Here is a 13,791-nt window from a genome sequence, read left to right as displayed (position 1 = left end):
GGCAGACTAAGTGCAGGGCCAAGTCCTGGGTCCCAGACTTGGCTCTACCATCACCTACAAGTGTACTGTTTCACTTTCTCCCTGTAGCTCTTTCCATGTAATCAAGACCCTATCAGCTCACTTCCCTCCCAGAGTTGCTGGAAGAACTGAACAGGAGAACAGATGTGAAATCACTATGGAGAAATGTATCACCCACAATGGACAGAAATGTAAATAATTATTTGTATTGAGTCACTAAGATCTGGTTAAAGTGTCTTAGTCAGAAGGGATCTCAGGACATAGGCAACTATCTCATTGGGAAGGAGTTTTGGCAGGAAGCATCTTGTGTCAGTGAACAGAATCCCCAATAAGTGCTTGATATCGTCACTTCCAAGCATACAATCCATTCTCATTCCCTGCACTTCTATGGCTCTCAGGACACAAGAGAGGGTGTTGTTCTCAAGAACTGTGGCTCTCTCTGATTCTGACTTCTAAAGGTCTGTGAGCACCCCTCCTTGCACAAACCCCACTGAAAGGTCCCTCAGGATTTTCCCCACATAGGCCACGGCCCCTCCATCCTTCTGTTCTCCAGATGTCTCTGATAGTCCCCTGCCCATCTACTCTTACACTGAATACGTCTCATGAACAATGACTTCCATCCTGTACCTGCTGCCACCCTGGTCCAGGTGTCTACAGCATCACTCTTGGCTGATGATATCAGATTCCAACCTCTTCTCAGCTTGTAGTCTTTAATATTTTCAAGTTACTCTAAGTCCACTACCAGATCCATCTTCCAAAGGTACTGCTTTTTTAAAAATTGAAGTATAGTCAGTTTACAATGTTGTGTCAATTTCTAGTGTACAGCATGTTTCAGTCATACATATACATACATGTATTCTTTTTCATATTCTTTTCAATTATAGGTGACTACAAGATATTGAATATAGTTCCCTGTGTTGTATAGAAGAAACTTGTTGTATGTCTGTTTTATACATAGTAGTTAGTATCTGCAAATCTTGAAAGGTACTGCTTTTTACACATCAACCCTTTCTGGTTTTTTTTAACTGCAAAAGTAATATGCTCTCTTTATAATTTTTCTCTATCAATTCAAAAATATATAAAGGGAAAAAAACCCTAAGACCATAATTGCTCTTGCTTTCAGAGTAAGCTAAGGGCATAACTCTGAGAAGGCAATTTTGCACATGCTAAGCTAAATGAATCCTGGTTGTAATTCTCTGCTACACATTAACAGGGGCAGAACTGAGGAGGAGTTCTTCCTTTAGACCCGTGGCTTTCACACTGCACTCCTTAGGGGCAGTGGGGCCACATGCAGATACTTCAGGGATCACAGGGAGGCTGAGGGGTTGCAAGAACTTCTCACCCTCTTCGGTCAGAGATCCCCTACTTTTCCCCATTTCCCACACTGAGTTTCCAGGTCAGATATCATTGGAAGAAAAAGACCTGATGCAAAAAATAATAAAAAAAAGTTTGAAAACCATTCCTTAGAGACTCTCTACCTTAAATATCTCTTCTCTTAGATTGGATTCTGATAAGGGCTACAGAGCTGACGATTTGAGGTTATTTTCTCTGACAAGAGCCTGGAAGGCAGATGGCCTATGTTATTGATGGAGCAAAGACTGATACGCTTTAAATACAAGGCAACGAAGTGGTCAGTTTGATATTCTGTTATGAAGTCTTCAAAACTGCAGTGTGAGATCCTGGGGGAAAGGATGGTGTCTTACATGCCTCATGTGTGCCCCAAAACAATGTCTCATGGTGCTCACAAAACAGTGACATTTAATAGGTGTTCATAATCACTTTGAACTATATTGAATCTATTTTGGCCAACAGCCTTGCTTTAGCTTCAGTTTCCCATTTGAGTTTACACAGGGTCTGCATGTGTGTTTTTAGGACCATTGATGTCAAAGGTAGACTCAAGTGTTCCAGCCCATCTTCTAAATTTCCCAACATTGTGCTAGGTAAGATTTGAAATATTTGCAGCCTCCTCCTCCTCTCATCCTACTCTCTCTTGTCTCTTCAGGCACCTGGTCTGAAGGTGTTCTATCCAGACCCACTTTGCCGTGACAGCCCAGCTGTCACAGACGGTCAGACGACACACCAGTCTGGTTCCAGCCCACATAGAACTGCCTTCCTTTATTCTCACCCTACTCTAAAGACCAATATATGAAAGTTCTCCTTTCTTCCTCACCTTTATCAAAACATACCCATCCTGTGTCCCAGGCCCACATTTTATCACAGCTGATTTGATATTAGAATTAACAAGTCCATGGCTTACTGTGAATCATCCTGTTTCTATGCCTCGATACACATTTCCATGTTGACAGGCTGAGAGGTGAGTCACCCAAACGGTGAGGGGTAGTATTTTGAGACCTCAAGAGCCTTAAAGTCAGAGTAAGTATATGACATCATAATCATCCCTTCTGTTTTGGTCTTATTTTATAGCTATAAGAAAATCACTTGCACACTATCCATCCATGAAAGTCAGAAGAAATAAAATATTCCTTCCCATGGCCACACTCCTTACCCACTACACCATAGACTTGGCCCCACTTACTGAACAAAGTGAAGCCCTCCCATTGGCACAAAGATGTTCTTCAAACAGTATGAATCCATTATTTCACACAAATAATTGCTGAATATCTGCTATGCGTCACTGTGATAAATATCAGGGTTATGAGTAAGACAAAGTCTCTACCCTCATGGGCATATAGTCTAGTGGAACAGACAGACATTTAAAAGGAAATGAAATAAAGTATAGTAAAGGATCTAATAGGGAAAGAACAGGAAGTCCATAGCAAGAATACCCATCCCAGGCTAGAATACCCACACCAGAGGTTTGTTGCCTCTCTCCTCTCTCTATCCTCAACTACATCACAGCTTTCCTCTCTGTACCCATCTCCTGTTCTTTGGGGTAAGACTGAGGTTCATCACCATAGACACTGCTAACATATGCCTTCTGTGTACTGAAGACAGTACCCAGCAAAAAGACTCTTGAATACATAGTACCTAATTAATGTATGTTGACTTTAATTATGGTAAGGGTAGAAAAGAGTCTAAAGCATACAGAAGTCCAAGTATATCCTCAGTGAGCTGCAGTCCCCACCCAAAGTAGGAAACTCAACTTCCAGAGTCATGCTAAGGGGGTCCATCTGGAAATTACACTGTACAATGAAAATCTGCTCTTTCCATCAGGACCCTCTTTTCTCCATTTTTCAAGTCTTGGTTCCAAGACCTTTGCCTCTCCCTTTGCAATACAAACCCAGGTAGGGTTCAGACATGCATCTGGGGCACAAAGGAAACCAACTGGAGCCACCATATTGGCTATTCAGGACATGGGCCATCCAGTTGGAGGGTTGAAATGCAGGGCAGCAGTAGGGGAGGTCCTTTTCACTTCTTCTCAGATTATACCTTTTAGGTTTGGGATATTGTTGCCAAGACACCCTCAGTCTAAGAGGGCCAAGTAAAGACTGAGGTAGCACCCAGAAAGGAAACAGCTAAGAGGCTGATTGTGGGATGACTCTACTCTAGGTTTTAAGTGAGAAGGATCAACCAGGAGGAAATTCAAGGTTCATAAGTGGTTCAGCCCACCTAACCAGAGCGGAAGTGCACTAGGACATCGTGTAGAAACTGGGAAAAAAATGAGTTCTTATTTTTCTGAAGTGGTTTGTCTGTGTCTTTTTGAGTACCTCAGGGTAGCTGGATAATGATTTGAGATTTAGAGATTCCAGACATTGGTGTCCTTTGAGAAAGTGGACCAAGGGACTGGAGGGAGGAAGTGAAGACAGAATTGAAAAATGTCAGACAAGAAGGCAGTGAGCATGAAGAAGTGTTGTTAGTGTCCTGTGACATGTCCCCTCCTGTCCAGTATCCAATGATAGAGGAGTCAGTTCTCTCATCCTCCAGGGATATTACTTTCTTCATGGTTCTCTGAATAAACCAATTGAATTTAGGTAAAAGTTTATTGAGTGTCTGCTGCATGTCAGGCACTGCAGTAAGCAACAGGAACACAAAGATTAAAACAAAAACACCCTTTCAGATCCACACCTCACTCTTCTTCATCATGCTCTGTGCCGCAGAAGGCTGACCAATATGATGGATGTCAAAAGCTCCCTGCCCTCTCCTGTCCTACTCTTGTTGATTTCAGCCAACACCGAGTGCTGGCAGGAGGTTGAAGGGAGAGAAAAGAGTAAAGTTAGTATATTTGCTCCCTTAACTGCCTTCCTGCAAAGTGGGTAGGTAGGTGGCTATGGGTTGGTTTCATCTCTCAAACAGCCTTCTCTGTCTTTAGGTTCAGGTAACAGCTCCCTTGCACATGGAGGGGACAGATGGTAGCCCCCTGTTTTAGCCTCGGGATTCTTACCACTCTCCTTTGTGATTTCCCCACATCCTGCTCACATCTTTGTAAATATCCTCTTTACTCAACTCTCCTCCATTTCCCCACTTGGAATGAGCTATTTCCTGCCAAAAGGAGACTCACACAGGTGATTCAAGAAAGAATTCAGAGAGAGATGAGTTGAAGGGGTTTGACAGGGAGATTAGAGGAGAAAGGAAAATCAAGTATCAGGAAGAACACATGCAAAGGCAGGAAGAGAGATCGCAAGGCATATTTGATGAATTGCTCATAGTTAAGTATGCCTGATGCATAGGATATATGGAAGGAATGGGAAAAAAAAGAAAGAAAGAAAGTTGGAGAGGAGGGTGGGCCAAATGACAAAAAGCCTTCTGTGTCATCCTAAGTTTAGACTTGACCTTACAGCCACTAAAATATAAAACGTGATCAGTTTTATCAATCTGGAATGCAACTATGAGACCAAAGGCAGTAATACCCACTGACTGGCTACTACAGAAGTCCAGGTGAGTGATGTTTTCAAATATGCTGTAAAAATGGTGATTTTTCTCCATTAAGAGCCTCCATCTCTCCATATAGCCAATAAGGAAATTAAGAAAGGGAGAGAGGTGGGGGAAAAGTTAAAGAAATAGGAGTAACAGTCTCCAAATAGGACAAGAAATTAAAGAGAATGAGACACGTGGGCTGACTCCCAGATTCCTCACAAGGGAAGATGGGGCATCACTGACTGGGAATCCAAGAGGAAGAAGAGATTTAGGGAAGAAAATGGACAGTTCTGTGTATCTCCTTCTGCCAGTAGGTAGAAGCAGGGGCAAGAAGAAGACCAGCTGATAAACAATACACAACATTTTATATTTAACAGCTCTGGGGAAATGATTTACGAATGTTTTGGTAACCAACTGAATTCAGCCAGGCAAGGGATGTGATTCTCATGGCCAGCTCAGGGGTCCTTCACCACCTGGTTCCCCTATGAACACCATGTGAACTCCCCTCCCTTCCAATTCCAAATGCTCACAGTATGAATTCTGTACATATCTGTGTGAAATGGCCTTTTAAAGTTAAGACTGTCAACTGTGAGGCTACAGGGACGATATTAGCAACATAACAGGGAAAAAAAAGTTTTCATTTTCCCACCTGAAAATTGTACTTTCACTTATAAGATGTGGCACATTTAATTTTAATAAATTGAAAACCTAGGTGTTCTTTAATCCATTTCTCACTCTGATAGTATGTTGAAAGTCAGGCAAGTGACAAAGGGCAGAAGAAACAAAGAAAGTGACTGTGAGCATTTGTACTCCCACGTTTCCGTCTCCCTCCCACAAAGGAGATGGTTATACTTTGAAATCCATAAATTGTCTCAGTTTTGGCATCCCATTTCTCCCAATAGAACAAAATTCTGAATAGCTAAAAAAAGTTGGACTTGATATGCAGTTTCTTGATCTGGTTTGGCCAAAAGATCATTTCAGAAGAACACTAATGGACCAAATCTAGACTCCGTCTTTGGAGAGAAGCCAGTGGTCTATAAATGGCAGCTCACATGCAGCTGGACAACAACACACCAGTTTCCAGAAAAGGAGGGAATTCTCCAATATGATGCTTCCCATTAGGCATGGAACTGCTACTAAATTTAGATTAAGAACTGGTAACACTCCAGAATTGTGAATCTCATGGCCAAATGAAAGAAACAAAAAATGGATGAAAGATACAGCATATTTTCCTCCCTTAGTCTTCATTCCATGCCTGTTTTCTTTAATCCTTTTACTCTTCTTCATCACTCCTGACACTCCAACTCCTAGCCACTCCTCAAAGCTTAGCAGAGTTGTTAGAACCTATGTAAATCATTTCCTAGTAACCCTCCTAAATCAACAGAGAGCCACCCTGCACTCTACTACATCTCAAGCTTTACATCTGCCTCTGTTACTCCTTTCATCACACAGAACTGAATCTATCAATTTGCATGTCTGTCTCTTCCACTTGACTTTGGTTTCTTTGAGGCAGAGAGTGTGTCTTATCACTGTGTTCCTAATGCCTGGTCCAAGGTCTGGCACCTAGTAGGTGTTCAGTGAGTGTGTACTGAATGCCAGTGCATTGAATTTTGGCTAGACCCTGGGCTAGAGAGCAAAACACCAATGGGAAAAGGAGAAAGACTCATTATGTTGTGACAGGCATTTCTAAGCTCTCCATGTGTATTCACTCATTTAGCCTTCACAACAACCCAGAAAGAGAGGTAACACTAAGATCCCATTTACCAATGAGGAAACTGAGGCATGGATAGGAAGCCAGGAACTTTGAATCTAATGTCAAAAGTTCACAAACAATAAATGCTGGAGGAGGTGTGCAGAAAAGGAAACACTGTTGGTGGGAATACAGTTTGATGCAGCCATTATGGAAAACAGTATGGAGATCCCTTAAACTGAAAATAGACTAACCCTATGATCCAGCAAGCCTACTCCTGGGCATACATCTGAAGGAAACTCCAATTCGAAGAGATACATGCACCCCAATGTTCATAGCACTATTTACAATAGCCAAGACATGGAAGCAATGTCCATCAACAGATAACTAGATAAAGAAGTGTGGTATATTTATACAATGGAATACTACTAAGCCATAAACAAGAATAAAATAATGCCCTTTGCAGCAACATGGACGGACCTGGAGATCGTCATACTAAGTGAAGCAACCCAGAAAGAGAAAGAAAAATACCATATGATATCACTTAGATGCGAAATCTAAAAAAACCCCAAAACCCACAAATGAACTAAATGAACTTATTTACAAAACAGAGACAGAAAGACAGACTCACAGACATAGAATACAAACTTATGGTTACCAGGAGGGACAGGGGAGGGTGGAGGGATAAATCGGGAGTTGTGGATTTGTAGATACCAACGACTGTATATAAAATAGATAAACAACAAGGTCCTACTGTATAGTACAGGGAACTATATTCAATACCTTGTAATGACCTATAATGAGAAAGAATATAAATATATATGAAACTGAATCACTATGCTGTATACCAGAAATTAACACAACATTGTAAATCAATAAAAAAAAGTCTACCCCTTTAACCTCTATGCAATACTGCTTCTAAGTAAAATCTGGTACATGCATTGGTACAGCACACTGTGCTTTAGTCTTGGTTTTCTTCTGGATTCCCTAACACTCATTTAGATAAAGAATTATTTTCCTCTGAAGTCCATCTTATGACCCAGTCCCCAGCATGTCTTAGGGCTGTAGCCCTCCCCACCTGCAAATAAGCACACAGCTGTCTAGGCTACGGTGAGGCTGCTGCAGTGCACTTATCTCAATCCCCACCACTCACTTGGTTCTCTCTTGGGAGCCGAAAGGTACACACAACTCATTGGCCAGTGCTTGCTTGCTTAGCTGTATCGACAACATTATCCATTAAAGACAGCAGAGGTAGTCATATGTGGCATTAAAAGCCAGTGGGCTCTAATATAAATCTGAGTTGAAAACCATCTCAGTGCAGCAAAGAAAACATTCATCTTGGAACATCTATATTAATGAACTGAATCACATTTATTCCACCCTATCAGGTGTCTGATTCAGTATGCAAATTGAATATTTAGATAACAGTCTGTGGAGATTACTGTGTTTGCTTAATAAATTAGTATATTCTGAAACATTGTTTTTCAAAAAAAGGAAGATTATAAAAAAGTATGCAGTACAACCAACCTCTGAGCCTTAACCTCTCTTTAACAATTAGTTACCAGCTTCCACAAAAGGTATTCAAAATGCTAAGAGAAGTCTGCATGGGTTTTAATTTTAACATCAGAATTAGATTTAAATAGTATTAGACATATAGCCACTCTTCACTTTCAGCTTCAAAGTCAAGAATGATGCCAAATGACAATAAAACCAGCAGAAGACAATGAACAACAGAAAGGATCAAAGTTGACACCATCTCTCCCTTTGTGAGCAATGACTCGTGCTTTCGTGAACTTTTTAATGAAAATAAATCCTTCAGGTCAGACTGACCTTCTCCAGATGGTTTCTGGAGGGGGGAGGTGTCTCCACCACCTCCAGCAAGCAGTTCCAGGGAGACACAAACACGATCGGCTTAGCTCCGGCCAGGCCAGCAAATGTGCTGACAGCTGGATAATCCCCCAAATGACAGTCCTAACAGAATATTCAGGTTTGCCACGAGTGCCTTCCTGCAGCCCTCTGGTCAGAACACGCGGCTTCCCTCTGTGCTAACAAACCATTGTCGTCCTTGTCCAGCCCTTGTCATTTATCAACTGGATGGCTGCAAGCCCTGCAACTTGTCTTCTTGTGTCCAGTCCCACACCTCTCTGGGTCATCCTCCTCGTGGCTTGCAGAGTGATCTTTCAGAGGTATAAATCTGGCCCTACAAGGCTTCCCCACCCCCCAGGAAAATGGCCAAATTTGACCCTTGCCCTCTGAAGCTCTGGAGAACCTGACCTCGCTAGAGACATTTCTGTGTGTTCCAAACACATACTCTTAGCTCTAGGCATCTTGCTAACACTTCCCCAAATGAGCTTTTGCTTACGGCATGCTCTTCATCTCAGATGTTCTTCCCTACATCCTGGTCCTTCCTCTCAAGATAGTTCAAGCTTATATTAGTAGAGTCAGTTCAAACATTTCCTGGGCGCATCTCTCAGACTGAGCTGACAGCCATTCCGCTGCGTCTCCGTCCTGAACTCACTTATTTCCCAGTATGAAACTCTACTAAAACACTGATCCTACTCTATTCATTCGGCCAGTTGACTAGTATTTAGTGAGCAATTAACCACCCTCAGACCTGATGGGTGGGCTTATAAAGTAAGAATTCTTAGAGGAGCTTGCTTTCTTTTTCTTTTCACTCCTCATAGAAACAAGGCAGAGACAAATAATTCTTCGTAGGGCAGTTTATGTTCCAGTTCGCCTACTGAAGGACCTTTGAGGGCTGAACCTTTGTGCAAGAATTTCTAGTCCAACCTCCCAACCTTCTCAAGCCCCAAGCGTTATCACCTACACAGCATGAACCCTCACAGTGCCTGAAACCCAGGCTCAAGGATACTAGAGCTCTGAGCTCTCATTTAATAAGCATGGCCAGGTGTGGTCCACATGAACATGCCTTTGACCAAGTCTTTCTAGAAGCACAGGCCTTCAGGACAATCACCAGCTCTAATGCTTATTTTCCTCACAGAACAGCATGTTCTTATCATTTATAGACTTTGCTTATTCTTCTTACTTCACTGCCAGCTCAATCTTGCTATACAAATACATGTTGAAATAATTTATCCAGCATTTTTATCTGTTCTATACCTGGAGGGGTTTATCTGCCCACCTGTCATATTGCTGGAGATGAAATCTATCAGTTTATAATCCAATTTTTACAACACATTTCTGAACCATCAGTCTGGCCTTGCAGTTAATCTGAATTGAGTAGGTCATTTCTCAACTTGCAGAAAAACCGTAAAATGCTTCTGAGAAGCACAGGCATTTCTTAGAACTCTTAAGGGAGCTGCAGAGACCTGGTCTCACACCTCTCAGCCTCTCCCTGCCAGCTAGACTGGCGTGCTGCCTAATGCCACCACTGCTCCTCACCCGGTCATCCCAGCCCCTCCCCACAGCAGAGCTCTGCTTGGCTTGGATACACACTAGTGTTCTTAAATAGCAATAAAGCCAACCAATTGCAGTGTCTTCAAAGATTAGTTATCACTCACTTTTAAAAAGTTAATTTTCTTTAAACCAGGGATGCAAATGAGAAAACAAATGAAAAATGGATTTCTAGAAGAACCACATTTCCTGCTATTCAGCAGGAACCATCCCCAAACTGATTAAAATATTGGGATTGCTTCATACCTTGTTAATCTCCAGTGAAGAGGCAGTATCATTTAAAATTAACAGAAACCCTGTGATGTGGGAGGAAAACCAGAGCAAAGTATTTATAAATGTTAATTTCCTAAATAGATTTTTACCAGGTCAGTTTTGGTTGGCAAAAGGGTAGCCAACCACTTATGTGGGAAAATTTGAAAGCGGCCAGGAGGGTCTGTATTACCTCCTGCCAGTTCCCCCAGTAACCAGTCATTGGAGCATATAAATTCCATTATCACTTTGGATTAAGCCTCTCTCTGTCTCTCTTGTGGACTTTATTTATCCCTTTCTAACTTATCTTCTATTGGCAGGCAGATTAGGCAAAGTCCAGAGGAAATGGGTTGCTGTGTCAGTCAGCTCAGGTTGCCATAACAAAACACCGTAGATTGGGTGACTTAAACAGTAGACACTTCTTCCTCACAATTTTGGAGGCTGGAAAGTCCAAGATCAAGGTGCCTGCCTGTCTGGTTCCTGGTGAGAGCTCTCTTCCTGAGTTGCAGATGGCTGCCTCCTCATTGTGTTGCTCACTTGCTGGGGAGAGAGAGTGCGCCCTCTGGCGTCTCTTCTGTTAAGGGCCCTCATCCCATCTTAAGGGTCCAACTCATATAACCACGTCTAACCATAATTACCTCCCAAAGGCCCTATCACACTAAGGTTTAAGACGTCAACACATGAATACGGGAGGGATACAAACATTCATCCCATAACTGTTGTTAACTAAATGCAGACTAACTTTAGCGGTAGGCAGTGGAGAAAGAAAGGAGTTCTAAAATCTGCAGAATATGGAATCAGGGAGAATACAACAGTGGGTCTCTGTCCTGGGAGGTAGGGATATGTCAGCAGTTCAGATTACACTGTCTAAAAGGAATTATGAACTTGGTCTTGAACTACAGGTGTGTCCACATCCATGGGGGTCTGATCTCTGGGGTGAGACACACCAACAGGAGTCCCCTCAGGGTTGATCAAGTGGAGTCAGGAAGCAGTGGTTGTCCACACAGCTTGTAACAGAGTGCCAGGCCAGTGTGCACACCAGAGGACAAGGGCCGAGCAGAATGCCAGTGCCCCTGCCAAATCTGGGGGCCAGACTAGTACAACTTCCCCGCCTATCTTGGTTGAGATGGAGTCACAAATTCCTGGGGCTGCTTTTCTGAGTACCACATGTGTCTGACATCAGCTGAGAAATTCAGAGATGGCAGAGCCAGACCACGAGCATGTAAGACTCAGAGAGGCTGGGCACTGATGGGAAGGAGAGAGTGCCCGGAGGGAGGAGGGGGCACTGAAGGGTAGTAACCAACACATTCCACCAACTTTGCCATTTTCCCGCTGGCTGATCTCATGTGTGTACTTTACTTGCTCTCTAATTTCTTATTCATTCAGAATTGATTGGTCGGGGCCTGAAAGGCAGTTTACTGCCCATTTATTATTGGTATACTGTGGAGACCCTGACCCCAATTCACCTCCTCTCATATAGGGCAGATGTGCTGTCAGAAAGCAAGGAAGTAATAAAGGCCAGTGGTCTTCCAGGATGGCCGAGTGCAGCCCATGCAGGCTGGGATTGGCTCCCAGCAAAGCCAGACCACCTCTGCACCTTGCCCAGTGGTGCACTGCCCGGCATTTCAGATCAACCAACATTGATGCTTTCCTTTGCCTGTTCAACAATTCCTCTGGAACTGTTCCCTTTTTAAATAAAGTCTGCATTTCTTTCTTGGAAGATACAAGAAAAAGGTATCAAGATTTATGCTTAATTGAAAAAAATTCAGGTATCATGACTTATTTCTAGCTTGAGAACAATTTCTTTAAAAATTGTTCATCTGCAGGAAATCTCCCTTGAATAAAGTACTTGGGAAGTCGTTTGAGATTCATGGTGAGGGGAGAGGTAAGGAGGAAAAATATACTGAATCCTTCAATCCTGTATTGTAACATGACTCTATATGGGGGGACCAAGCTTTGCAATTCATACCATCCAGCATCATTTCTTAATATTTTCCAGTGTATATATCTTATACCCACAACCAGATGATAAACTCTACTAGGACATTTGATACACAACAGTTCCTAGCATGGTTTATATAAGACACACTCCAAAATAGTTGTTGGCTTCTTGTTCAAGCGCCAGGAGCCAGGGGTACCAGTGATCATTACTTAGGAAAGTCTTCCTGAGGAGCCACAAGGTCCATGTATGACCTTCCCTTGGTTTTCCCAATCATCCAATGAGCTTCAATCATTTTTTTCATTGAAAGGAAAAGAAAACAAAAATCTTCCTCATAGCACCTCAACATTAAATAATAATACTACCCTCTTTTCCTATTGTTCTAACCAAACCAGGATTTCCACGTCACTTCTCAGTTCAAGAAGCCATTGGTTATCAGAGGACAATGGTGCATCCTATTTAAGACTCAGCAGACCAGCACAGAGGAGTGAAGAACCAAGGTCATAACAGGGGATGCATGATGCTAACAGGAGAAGCCCGCTCATCGCCAGGCTCCCATCAGCTGGGGTTGTGCTCCTGGTAGCAGCTTGCCTTTCTGTTTTTTTCCTTCCTTTTTTAATGAGCTGTTTCTTTCCACTCCCTCCTGCCTCTTTCCCTTCTCCCCTGTTCTATGAACCTTGTCAAAAACAAATAGAGAGTGATAGTAAAAACAGCAGGAGGATATTCTAAAAATAAAGACAAATACCAAGGGTTGTTAGCAAGTAGCCTGAGTTTGTCATGGTCCATTAATATCTCCTGTTTTTCTCTCCTCCTCTTTTTATTTTATTTAGAAATAAAATGCTGTCAGGCAGGAGTTTCTAGAGTTCTATCCTGTGGAGTCTGGGTCCAATTTTGGGAACTGGAGACTGTGGGAAAAGATGGGGGAAAACCTACCTGGGGCGGTGCACCAGCAGCAGCAGAGAACGGGATGGAGAGTTCCGGGGCTGCCAGGTGAGGAAGCTTTTAACAAGAGGAAGACAGCTCAGAAAACTCAGGCAGGGGATGAGGTGAAGGGTTGGGAGATGTGAGTTGCTAAACTGGACAACAGAAGTCGGGAGTCTATGGGAAGACAGAGACAAAAAGGCTGGAGAAGCCCAGCAGTTAGTGGGGATTTGGGGAAGCTGAAAGTCTCAGGCCTGAGGTTATGAGCTCTTGGCGGTAGGTGATGTGCTTGTGTCTCGGCCAAGAAGCAGACCTTGAACTGTTCTGGCAGGCGAAACAGTCCATGCCTACAAAACTGATCTTTTGAGACCAAATTAGCCAAGATAGACCCCCTAGTTTTACTGAAATAATGGATTTTTTGATTCAACTGTCTTAAGTTTGGCTCAAAAGATCAAGCTGGAAGGTTAAAATAGGATTTACTGCTCTGTTGTTGAATCCCAGAGTTCATGTTGTTTGGACACATGAGCCCAGTGTTCACAGGCTTGGAGAAGGCTTGCGGACAGGCTGGCACTGGGTCAGGAGACTTCAGTAGTTGCCATGCTCCAAAAGAGATTCTGATCTGGGCCACTAAGATTTGACTCACCTTTAAAATGAGCACTTGGTGCTCTCAGGTTAATGACTGTGGTGCATTCAGATGATAAGGGAATTTGCCTTGATTGAGAAGGTACTGGATGTTCTCTTTCTG

General features: G+C 42.8%; 1 long non-coding RNA gene across 1 annotated transcript in view; it reads right to left on the bottom strand.

Annotated features, from left to right (window-relative positions):
* Positions 1-13,791, bottom strand: part of LOC135321207 (uncharacterized) — a 352,339-nt gene that overhangs the window by 28,291 nt on the left and 310,257 nt on the right. The window lies entirely within an intron of this gene.

The sequence above is a fragment of the Camelus dromedarius genome, chromosome 4 (assembly GCF_036321535.1).
Source record: "Camelus dromedarius isolate mCamDro1 chromosome 4, mCamDro1.pat, whole genome shotgun sequence".
Classification (NCBI taxonomy): Eukaryota; Metazoa; Chordata; class Mammalia; order Artiodactyla; family Camelidae; genus Camelus; species Camelus dromedarius.
The sequence above is the reverse complement of the archived record's forward strand: the minus strand, read 5'-3'. Positions and strand labels throughout refer to the sequence as shown.